This window comes from Polypterus senegalus, chromosome 5 (genome assembly GCF_016835505.1).
Source record: "Polypterus senegalus isolate Bchr_013 chromosome 5, ASM1683550v1, whole genome shotgun sequence".
Classification (NCBI taxonomy): Eukaryota; Metazoa; Chordata; class Cladistia; order Polypteriformes; family Polypteridae; genus Polypterus; species Polypterus senegalus.
In genome coordinates this window covers 125218761-125229044 of record NC_053158.1, presented here as the reverse complement: position 1 = coordinate 125229044, position 10284 = coordinate 125218761, and the positions used below count along the sequence as shown (strand labels likewise).

The 10284-nt window shown below is 41.2% G+C and overlaps 1 pseudogene; it reads right to left on the bottom strand.

Moving 5' to 3' along the window:
• Window positions 1-4051: 4051 nt before the first annotated feature.
• LOC120529900 lies at window positions 4052-7402 on the bottom strand (annotated as a pseudogene).
• Between the last annotated feature and the right edge of the window lie 2882 nt (window positions 7403-10284).

Sequence of the window (10284 nt, the reverse complement as noted above, 5' to 3'; positions counted from 1 at the left end):
AGTAAGTATATGCATAATTATGATTTTGAAATTGGCAGACCCCTGTGACCCTGTGTTTGGATTCAACGGGTTGGAAAATGGATGGATGGATGGATAATCAATGAAATTTACGTGAAAGATTATGCGGCAGTAAAGAATACTGTATAATATATCCATTGGAAAAATACACAAAAAAACAATGACTTATCTTTTTGCAAATAACTTTCCCTTCCAGCCAACCTAAATCATTTAATGCCAATATCACATTACAGACAGCAATGTCATGATTGACGGTATAAACAGACACAAAGTATTTGATTGATATTACACTAAACCAATGGGCTGCATTTATATATTACTAATCTACATCCTGCATGCCTCCTGTTGTTGCTCCTGCCACTGACTGGCTTTGTTAAAAAAACAAAAAGACTGAAAGTAACAAATGACACCTGATGAAAAACGAAGGAGTACTGATGAGTAAATTAGTAAAAATTGAATACTGAGACATAATGTGTGATGCATGACTACTGATTGACTAATGAGTAGTGACAACTAATGTGAGAACAAGTGATGAGCGACTACTGATACTTGAAAGGGAGTAATACTAATGTTTACTGACTTGAGAAATGAAAAAAAGAAAAAAATTTAAATGACTTCTGATACATGATACGGATTAATACTGATGTTTGACGCCTGGAAGAGTAAAAAATGATTTTACCCTAAAATTAACACCTTACACCATAATGCAGTGTCTCTTGCTTCAATCAATGTTTGGCATGGAAATTCATATTCCAAAGGCATGATGGTGTCTGTTGGAAGCTGTGGTGTGGCTTACCAAAATGTAGAAGAATATATAGCATTGTAATTGTTGGCAATAAGTTTTCTTTAATACTGGAAATATTTTCTTTTTGGAATTTTAAACAATTAATGGGATATGTGGTATAGTATATGACAGAACACATGAATATACAAAGAAGACAGGCTAAGTTACTGGTTTGAGAAGGCTATGGCTCCTGGAAAGAAACTACTGAGGTATCTGTTAGTTTTAGTTTTAATTGACCTGAAACTTTTCCAGAATGGAGTTTTTGGAATAAGTGATGATCAAGGTGAACTGAGTCTGTGATGATCCTTATGACATGGTTACTGACACAAGATGTATTACAGGTCTACAAAAGATGAAAGAGCACAGCCAATTATTTTCTCAGTAGACCTCACAACATGCTGTAATTTATTTTTGGACTGTGCTGTTGCTGAATCAAACCACACAACAATGGAGAATGTGATTACACTTTCAATTATGGCTTTGTAAAACCGAAATAGGATTGGCTGGGAAATATTTAATTTCTTTAGTTGCTGTAAGAAGTACAATCACTGCTGCACCTTTTTAGTTATGGAAATGCTGAGAGTTAATAATAGTTGTGGTCAGAAATTTAAAGATTCCACCATATTGACTACAGAATCATTAATTTGTAATGGGAGGAGTTATCACTACCATTTGTAAAAGTCAATGACCATTTCCACTGTCTTGGTGGTATTGAGGACTAGGTTGGAAGCACACCAAAATACAAGATGAGACACCTCCTTTCTATCAGCTGTTTCATTACAGTTAGTAATTAGACCAATAATGCTGGTGTCATCAGTGAACGTAATGATTTTGCTTAGAACAAGCTGTTCAAATATTTTCATTAGAAATGATGTAAAAGCATTAAGGCTGTAATTATTGAGGCAGCTTATTTAATCACTTTTGGCAACAGGTACATAAGAATATTTAAAGAAATCTGGTACAGTACACTGTGCAAGAGACTGGTTAAAGATATCTGTGAAAAGAGGAGCAAGCTGCCTAGCATACTGTTTGATAATTGCAGGTAAGACAGAATCAGAACCAGATGACTTTTTTCAGGTCTGTGATGCAAACAGCTTTCAGACATTGTATTCTATGAAAGACAAGGAAGAAGAGGGTGAGGTGTTTTGTAGAGATGTGACTGGTGTCAAAACCACTTCAGAATTTGAAGAGTAGAGGGATTTTAGATATTGGGCACCTTATTGCTCAAATCTGACACAAAACTTTTGACATTTAACACAGAGGGATGAATCTGAGTAAGCACTGGGAGATGTCTTTTTGTAATTCGTAACAGACTGACTGGCTTCTCTATACAGAGGATCTATTGCTTACTAAAAACTAAAGCTCCATTTTATTTTTTGTTTTTCCATTTAGCAGAACTGATTGCATTGTTTAGATTATTCTTGTCCTGTCTGTAAACAACCTTATCACCAGTTTTATGGGCTTTTTCTTTTACCTGATGTAGATTCATTAGTTCTTTGGTGGACCATGATTTTTCATTGTTGAAAATCAATAGTTTTGCTGGGAATACAGACCTCTTCATTGAAGCTCATTTAAGAAATAACAATGTCCATCAGCTCATGATGGTTTTCACAAGCATTTTTAAAAACTTCCCAAACTGTACAGTCCAAACAATCTTGTAATGATTCAACTGACTCACCAGTTCATGAACAAATACATTTTCTTTCTGGTTTAGCTAATTTTAACCTTTCTTTATTAGTGGGTAGTGTTGTATCCACACACAAAAACTCGTCACACACGGGTTTTGCCCAAATGTTTTCTTATTGTTTTTTTCTTTCCAACCTTCTTTTTCCCACAAACCCTCAGTTCACCACACCCTCTTTATACCCATCCTGCCTTGTCTTTTAGTAAAAAAAACTATGTACAAACTTTTAAAGAAACACAGGGTTAAATTCTGGACATAACATTTCCCCCCCCTTTCCTCCTTAACCTTCTGTTACATAATCACTGAGCCAATGTGGGGGAACCCGTGCCCTTTGCGGTCGATGATAAGTTTGTGAAGAAACAGGAAAGGTCTGGGAAGATAACCCCAAAGATGTAGCTTCTGTTGTGGGGCACTGCCAAGTGAGGACCGAAGTCTCCGAAAGTGTAGTGCTGGCTGATGAAGGTGGTGGCACTACACAAAGACGATTAGCATGCCAACGTGACCCATCTGTAAGCTGGAAAGTGGAAGGACCCAGTTGCCTTAAAATTTGAATGGGATCTGACCAGTAAGACCGTAGCTTGTTCTTGCGATTTGCATGCTTTACCCTTACCCAATCTGAAACAGCCAGTCTGGGTTAATCGTCGGCTTCTGGACAAAATCAGTGATACAGCCAAGACCTGTGAATAAGGCTGGAAACCTCTGTAGCCAGGAGTCCACAACTTGCAAAATTTGGCAACCCTCAAAGTCTGATACTGTAAAGCTTAAAGCAAGGAAAAGATCAAGCCCCATGATGTTAGCTCCACCTGTTGTGATGTGGAAAGACACTGCTGAAGTGGTTCTATCTTTGTAACTCACAGTCAAAATAACTGTACCCAGGACATTTATAGGAGACTGATCATAGCCAGTGAGTTGTACAGCTGCAGGTTTAACAGGTACATGAGAAAAAAACCTGTCAAACGTGGTTTTATTTAAAAGAGACACTCTAGCACCAGTATCTAGTAGGAGTGGGATTTCCACACCACCCACCACGCAGATGCAGTGTTTTAAAGAACGGTGTGTTCTGCTGCACCCAATTTATAGGTTCTGGCGAGTGAGCACGCTGATACTCCCGTGCAGGCTCACGTGCAGTAACAGGTGCAAGAGCTGACCGGCACCAGCGTGCGAAATGATTAAGTTTATTACAGCGGCAGCATCGCTGGCCTTGTGCAGGGCATGTGGCTGCCATCGTTTTATGCTGATTTGACCCACAGTTTGAACAACGTTGCGATGTAGTCGCAGCTGTGACTTTGTGCACCAGGATTTGATTTGAAGTCTCCGCTGTCATGTATTAATAATACAGTTCACCTTCATTTGATAAGAACGGACGAGCAGACAGCGCGTGCCTTTTTCTTTCTTGTCTTTATTTGAACAACTAACAAATGTGCAAGGCATTACCAATCAAATCACCAGGTGTCAACCCACAATCAGACATCAATAGCTGAACTGAAATGTACACTTATACTGATATATAACAATTCCTCCCATCTAAAATTAGAAGTAATTAACTTATTCCCTTTTTTTTTTTTCTCTGAAGAAATCAAAACATTGAATTCTATCTTTACATTTAATTTTCAATTAGTCTCTGTGGAGGCTTGCGTATGCGAATTGGGTAACGTCTCTCTTCACAGGGTAATTTTTCTTGAATTGTTACAGCAGTGTTAGCCTCTGCAGAAGGTGATGGAGATAATGCACATGGGCTCTGTACTTGTGCTGCTTGAGGAGATGGTAAGTGCTCTGGACAGTTTGTAGGAGCAACAGCAGGGGAGTCAACAGGCAGTGTGGGTATCTCTTTAGCTCTAACCAACCCTGATTTTCTCAACTGGTCGACATGACGTCGCCATATGACACCTTGAGTAGCCTCTACCTTGTATGACAAGGGACCAGTTTGCTCTTTCACTAGTGCAGGAACCCATTTCTGATCTCCTCTGTAGCTCCTGGCAAGAACTGATTGTCCAATGGCAAAGCTACGTGTAACCTTGTCCGTTGCTTTATGACCTTGTTTGATTTGTCTGTCTTGCACAGTCTGCTTAATATTTGGTTGCAGCAGGTCTAATCTAGAGCGAAGAGGACGCCCAAAGAACAACATAGCTGGAGTCTGGTTAGTTGTAGCATGGATGGAATTCCGATATGCAAATAAGAAGTTGGCCAATTTTTGCTGAAGGGTCAGCTTCTCATTTGTCATTGCTCGAAGGGCTCGTTTCAAACTTTGCACAAACCTCTCTGCCTGGCCATTTGTGGCTGGATGCCATGGGGCAGATGTAATGTGCCGTATGCCATTTTTGTGGAGGAAAATCTGAAAATCTGTTGCTGTGAACTGGGGTCCGTTGTCACTCACCAGTTGTTGTGGAACTCCAGTTCTAGCAAATAAATTCCTTAGTACTTCAATAGTGTGAGAAGTAGTGGTGGAGCTCATAATGAAAACCTCTGGCCATTTAGAGCATGCGTCGACTACCACCAGGAAAGTTGTCCCCATGAATGGTCCTGCAAAGTCGATATGAAGCCGCTGCCATGGTAATGTAGGCCATTCCCATGGATGAAGTGGTGCACGTTCTGGATCATTCTGAACCATCTGGCAGCCACTACATTGCTGCGCTATTTTCTCGATGTCTTCATCAATGCCTGGCCACCACACAAAACTTCTGGCAAGTGCCTTCATTTTCACCACACCTAGATGTCCCTTGTGAAGCTCTTTTAATACTCTGTGTCTTAGTTTAGTGGGTACAATAGTTCTTAACCCCCACATCACACATCCAGCATTTAAGGCAATTTCATCACGTCTCGAGTAATATGCAGCCAGCAGGGATTTGTGCTGGGCTGTCCAGCCATTCAGTGTGGCAGCATACACCTGAGACAGGACCTTGTCATGTTTTGTTTCTGTTTTCACCATGTCTGCCGTGGACGGGCAGACTTTCAATCTGGCTGATGGAGATCATATCTATTGTTTCCTCATCTCCAAACTCATCTTTTTCAGCCTCCAGTGGCAGTCGCGACAACCCATCTGCATTTGCATGGCAGGCTGTACGTTTGTACTCAATCTTGTACCTGTGTCCACCTAAAAACAATGCCCAGCGCTGCATTCGGGCAGCAGCTGTGGCAGGAACTCCTTTCTGCGGGCTGAAAATTGAGGTTAGCGGTTGGTGGTCTGTGACAAGGATGAATTCCCTACCAAAAGATACTGGTTGAACCTTTTACACCCCACACTAGACTCAATGCCTCCCTATCGATTTGGGCATAATTCTTCTCAGCTGCAGACAATGAGCGTGATGCAAAAGCTATAGGCCTCTCACTGCCATCTTCCATAACATGAGACATCACTGCTCCAATGCCGTATGGAGAAGCATCACAAGCCAGCTTGATTGGAAGGGACGAATTAAAGTGGGTTAGGACTGTGTCAGATGTCACCAGTCTCTTTGCATCTTGGAATGAATTTTCACATTCTTTGGACCATTTCCACTGTTTTCCAGCTTGTAATAGCTCATTGAGTGGATATAGCACAGTTGCCAGGTTTGGAAGAAACTTATTATAATAATTCACAAACCCCAGGAAGGATCTAAGCTGTGAAACATTTTGTGGTTGTGGTGCCATCAATACAGCCTGAATCTTGTCCTGACATTTGTGCAAACCTTGGGCATCTATGGTGTGCCCCAATACCTGACACTGGGCTTCAGGAACTCACATTTTCCTCGCCTGGCTCTTAGTCCATACTCTTCTAACCTTTTCAGAACCTTTTTGAGGTTTTCTAAATGCTCTTCATCTGTCGCTCCAGTGACAATAATGTCGTCTAAATAGCACTGGACGCCTGGCAGTGACTGAAGGATCTGATCCATTGCTCTTTGCCAAATAGCTGGGGCAGAGGCTACCCCAAACACCAGCCTGTTGTAACGATAAAGACCCTTTATTGTATTAATGGTCAGGAACACTTTAGAGTCTTCCTCTACTTCCATCTGGAGGTATGCATCTGCTAAATCTAACTTTGAAAACGCTGACCACCCGACAAACTGGCAAAATGTCCTCAATTCTCGGCAGAGGATACTGTTCAGCTTGTAGCACAGGATTAATGGAGACCTTAAAGTCCCGCAGAGCCTGACTGTACCATTTCTCTTTATTATTGGGACAACTGGGGTTGCCCAAGGACTCCAGTCTACTTTAGAAAGTATGCCGTTTGACTCCAACCTATCCAATTCCTTTTCAACCAGGGGTCGGATGGCATAGGGTACTGGACGTGCCTTGTGGAACCGTGAGGTCGCACCACTCTTAAGTACAATTTTAGCTCTAATGTGCTGAAGAGTCCCAATGCCACTCTTAAATACCGGGGCGGCTTTTCTTAATATCAGCTCTAGGTTCTTTTCTGTAGTCTGTTGCACAACAGGCAAAACACGGAGGCTTTTAATCTCTCTCCAGTCAACTCCCAACTTTCTTAACCACTCACGGCCCCATAATGGTGCACCTCCATTTTGTATTATGTGTAAATCAAGTACCTCTTTTCTTCCATTATACTCTACTGTCACATGCAGCACTCCAATAGGCATAACCTTTTCACCTGTGTATGTTCTGAGAAGAACAGAAGAGGGGTTCAGCTTCTCCTTCTTGAAATACACCTTGTAATCTTTCAGTGACATAACTGAAACAGCTGAGCCAGTGTCCAATTCCATTTTTACCACCTGGCCATCTATCTTGGGGGTGAGCCAGATTGCCTGCTTGTCTTTTCCACTAAGGCTAAATAATTCCAGACTTGCTAATGCATCTTCACTATCAATGTCAGAGACTTCTGCAACATTATGCACATTTTTCTTGTCGCTGTGATGCATTTTGTGTTCCGCACTAAACTTTGCCTTTCCACTACGACAAACTCTTTGAATATGGCCCGTTTTGTGGCACTGTCTGCACTCTTCATTTTAAATCGGCACTGTGAGGGAAGATGGGAGTCGCGTCCACAGCGATAGCAGGGCCGTTTATGTACTTTGTTTATCTTGGCTGCCGCCATTTTATTTACGCTGCTCGTATTCACTCCTCTTTGTAGTTCAAGTGCATCTTTAGCTGCAGTTTCCATTGAAATAGCAATTTCTACTGCTCGTTTAAATGTCAAATCTGCCTCAGTTAACAGCCTCTTCTGGATTCCCTCTTGAAGGATTCCACAAACCAAACGATCACGCAATGCATCGTTTAGCCCGTCACCAAACTGACAATATTCTGATAACTTTTTCAGTTCTGCCACATAAGCCGCAATTGTCTCTCCCTCGTTCTGATTACGCTTATGGAATCTGAAACGTTCCGCGATCAGTAATGGCTTTGGTGACAAATGATCCCGCATTACACGGACTAAGTCGTTAAAACTTTTCTCAGCGGGTTTGTCTGGGGCAGTTAAACTACGGAGGAGGCCGTAAGCTTTCCCTCCCATGGCACTCAGTAGCACAGGAACGTGTTTTCAGCTGGAATATCATTTGCAGCGAAATACTGTTGCAGCCTTTCAACATACATATTCCAATCTTCCGTGGAACTATCAAAAATATCTATCTTTCCGATGTACGACATGTTTGCAATTTATCGTACTCACGTTGCACTATCGCGTCGGGTCCTTGCTTTTCCGCTTACTCGGTGCGGTTCTCGCTGCTGTTATTCAGTGTCACAGTGCTCAAAATTAACTGCTTGATCTCGTCGCCACTGTCATGTATTAATAATACAGTTCACCTTCATTTGATAAGAACGGACGAGCAGACAGCGCGTGCCTTTTTCTTTCTTGTCTTTATTTGAACAACTAACAAATGTGCAAGGCATTACCAATCAAATCACCAGGTGTCAACCCACAATCAGACATCAATAGCTGAACTGAAATGTACACTTATACTGATATATAACATCCGCGTGCGCTCCTTGCAACTTTTGCACATCCGCAACAGCGGTTTCTGTCTGCTTTCCTAGTTACAGTTTTCTCTAGTGTGAGATCATCGGGTTCAAGCAGTAACCTAGCGCGCAGCTGATTGCAATTGGTTTTCTCAATGATTTGATCGCGGATCATTTCATTTTGCACGGTTCCAAAATTACAATGCCGCGCCAGTTCATGTAAAGCAGAGACATACTGAGTTATTGACGAAAATGAAAACGATGCATAAGGACACTGCGACCAGAGCTGAAATATGCCGCTAATGCTGCCATTGCTGCTGCATACGTAAGTGCGTCCGGTTGCAACGTGGAGAAAATGCGCTGTCCCTCTACTCCCAAACAGTGCAACAACAAAGCCCTCTTCCTAACATCCGCCATATCCTGAACATCAAGGGCTACCAAATACAGTTCGAACGACTCAATCCATCTCTGCCAGGGCACCGGAGGCTCACCTGGGATGGTCAGGAACGGGTTAGGAGGTGGTAACGTGAACTCAGCCATCCTCGTCTGCCAAAATGTTGTATCCACACACAAAAACTCGTCACACACGGGTTTTGCCCAAATGTTTTCTTATTGTTTTTTCTTTCCAACCTTCTTTTTCTCACAAACCCTCAGTTCACCACACCCTCTTTATACCCATCCTGCCTTGTCTTTTAGTAAAAAACTATGTACAAACTTTTAAAGAAACACACAGGGTTAAATTCTGGACATAACAGGTAGCAACTATAGCATAACATTGTCAGAACTACCCAGCAGAGCACGAGGTAAAGCCCAGTATGCATCCTTTATAGCACAGTAGCAGTGATCCGAAGTCTTCCCATCCATGGTGGACATTTAAGAAGCTGTTTGTATTTAGGAAGCTTGATGATTAGGTTTCTGTTATTAAAGCCGCCCATCACTATAATCAGGGAGTTTGCATGACTGTTCTCTAAACTACTCTGAAAACTGCTGCTGTGCTTCATTCACATTCATCTCAGGTGGGATGTAAACTCCAACAAGAATTACTGAAGAAAATTCTCGAGATGAATAGAATGGCTTACAGTTAATAGTGAATAGTTCCAGATAGCAGCAGCAGTGCTTCGATAATATGGAAAGTCACTACACCAATTTGTTAATACAGAAGTAGACTCCAGTGCCTTTTGACTTGTTGCAACTATCAGCATCTCTGACTGCTATATAAAGCAGTTCTTTTGCGGAGTCAGGAACTGATGTATTAAGATTTAGCCATGTTTCCTCATAGCAATACATTGAACAGAGGCAAAACTGCAGACTTGTGTGAATTTGGCCATCATATTGCATGAAACAGTGGAGACCTTTGTGATATTCCCAGTACCTTTATGGTGCTGTTTGAACTCCTCTAATAAATACACTTTGTTTGCTTGCTGCACCTGCTGTGTCTTGTCTCATTTATTGCTCTACTGACCCTTAGTCCTGATACTTAATGTCCCTGATAGCCTTCTAAAGTCAAATGTTTTTCTACAAAAAATGCATTTCCTGCCACGGTTTTAAATCATTAACAAATGCTTTTACCTGCTCCTTCTGTTTCTGTGATTTTTTTGAGTTAAACCAGAAACAATTTGCTTATTAATTTTATTAACTGTGACCTCCTCAGAAAAAGTCTTTTTAAATCTATCTTGATTTTATGTATAATAAAGTACTATTCTTAGCTCGCAGACTCAGAGCACTGAAATGTTCTTATTCATTAGCATTTATCATTTTTTTACACATTGCCCAGCTGCAGTTAACTGGTTTTGCTTGAGGTATTAGGAATTTTTTTTCTTTAGGTTCTGAATGAAATTTCCCCTTTTATAGTGCATAATTTATTGGATAGGAAAAAATTATACATAATACTAAAAAACACATTAAGGGGAGGGGTTCA